This window comes from Octopus bimaculoides, chromosome 4 (genome assembly GCF_001194135.2).
Source record: "Octopus bimaculoides isolate UCB-OBI-ISO-001 chromosome 4, ASM119413v2, whole genome shotgun sequence".
In the NCBI taxonomy this organism is placed as follows: domain Eukaryota; kingdom Metazoa; phylum Mollusca; class Cephalopoda; order Octopoda; family Octopodidae; genus Octopus; species Octopus bimaculoides.
The window spans coordinates 117,980,308-117,982,808 of NC_068984.1; positions in this window are offsets into that span (position 1 = coordinate 117,980,308).

The following is a 2,501-nucleotide window of genomic DNA, read 5'->3' on the forward strand; positions in this document are numbered from 1 at the left end:
GAGAGAGAGAGAGAGAGAGAGAGAGAGAGAGAAAGAGATAGATAGATAGATAGATAGATAGATAGATAGATAGATAGATAGATAGATAGATAGGTAACAGCTGTTATATCCTCGCATCATTTTCATCAAACCAGTTGGTGTACATGTAATTAGGAAAGGCTATTTAGGCAGCAGATGTTTTGTAGGTTGCCTCACGCACCTACTCTCAGAGAGCATTGACACGGTGCTTTTCAACTTGCTGGTTATATCCGCAGCAAGTTCACATTGCACTTCAGAAATTTTCAGTTTACAAATATCCACTCTATTTTGCACAATTCTTACGTCGTTCTTGCATTTCCGTCACGTAGACAAGTTGTTACATGTGGTCCGTATTAATAAATGATCAATGAAGCAATAGATTTCCTTCCCATCATGGTATACGTACAGCTAACATAGATACAACCTATCTTTGGTAGGCTGCTTGACAGAGGCGAGGGGGTGGCAGTCCGATATGGGCCACACTTTTATTGGGACGGTACTCTGTTGTATAACCCTGTATAACTAAAGGTAAGGTAAAATTTCCTTTTCAACTTATACTGACTCATAAGGGCCGGTTTCCCAGTTTTATGGCATATATATTCCCCACCTGGATGGGATGCCGTTCCGTCGCAGGATTACTCACTTTTGCCAGTTGAGTGGACTGGAGCAACGTGAAGTGGAGTGTTTTGCTCAAGAACACAATGCATCACCCGGTCCGGGAATCGAAACCACAATCTTAAGAACATGAGTTCAACACCCTAACCACTAAGCCATGCACCTTCCACTATAAGTTTGAATCAGCTGCATTGGCCCGGATGAGGCGGCAAACTCAAAAGCTGCCCGAGCAGCACATAATGACCCTACGCCACTGGGTATAAACGGAACGGATCGTTTCAGTCGCGGATTACACTTGCTATGAAAATCATCTTCTGGGAGGCCGGAAGACGTCTGCCACGGCCATATCGTATTTAGCACATAGTTTGAGCAGAAAATGTTGAAATTTTCTTTACCAATGTGATCTATCTGAAATACGTGGAAGCATGTGGCTTAGTGGTTCGGATGTTGGACTCATAATCGTAAGATTGTGGTTTCAGTTCCTAGATCGGGCGACGCGTTGCGATCTTGAGCAAAACACTTCACTTCACATTACTCCAATCGACTCAGCTGACAAAAATAAGTAATCCTGCGACGGACCGGCGTCCATCCTGTAGGGAATATATGCACCACAGAAACCAGGAAACCGGCCTCATGAATCTGTATGACTCGGGAAGGACCTTTATCCTTTGTCCTTTTATCCCAACTGAAATCCTCATTCTTGCATTAAAATCGCCCAAGCCAAGCAATGCATCGCATATTGACACTGTGCGGCTATCAACACGGTGGGTCGTAGAAATTCTTCATTCTTATTTTGCTCGTATGTCATCGAAATAGGTTAAACACTGAGTTTATTTATTGTTGATTTGCCATCCATACATTTCATCTTCGTTAGTCTGCAGGGTATAGCAGCAAGGAGTGACACCAAGTTGATGATAACAAGTTTGTATTGCGATGGATAAACTTACAGTAGCTTCATTTCGAATAGCGCTCTCATTTCCTGACAAGAAGAAGCTGTATAAGTTCTGTTCTTGTAAATCTAAATTAAATAAGAATACATACATGCGCGTGGGCGTGTGTATATGGGAGAGCATGTAAGTGCTTACGTGAGTAGGAAACAACTCTTTTTGAAGATACGTCAATAGCATGTTTCTAGAATTTAGTCAAGGTGAATAGTAAATATGACATGAAACAGTACCTGACAGAACCAAGTAATCAAGAAAATATTTAAACATATTACATATGAACTTCAGCATCACAATTCAAAGCCAAGTATTTGTCAATAGAGACTCAGTTGTTGTGTGATACAATTAAAACAGTACAAGAAACCCATAAACCTGATGAACATAAATTGTTTAGACGATTTACTGTACGGTGTTGTTGGCACTCCGTCGCTTACGACGACGAGGGTTCCAGTTGATCCGATCAATGGAACAGCCTGCTCGTGAAATTAACGTGCAAGTGGCTGAACACTCCACAGACACGTGTACCTTTAACGTAGTTCTCGGGGGATATTCAGCGTGACACAGTGTGACAAGGCTGACCCTTTGAATTACAGGCACAACAGAAACAGGAAGTAAGAGAAAGTTGTGGTGAAAGAGTACAGCAGGGTTCGCCACCATTCCCTGCCGGAGCCTCGTGGAGCTTTAGGTGTTTTCGCTCAATAAACACTCACAACGTCCGGTCTGGGAATCGAAACCGCCATCCTATGACCGCGAGTCCGCTGCCCTAACCACTGGGCCATTGCGCCTCCACACTGTACGTTATACATATGAATATACAGTGGGAGAGTGGTATTTGCGGATATATTTAGTAATTTAATAAAACAAATCTAATTTAGCAAAGCCAAATTTATTTTAATAAAAATTTGTGCTCATATTCTCTTAAGC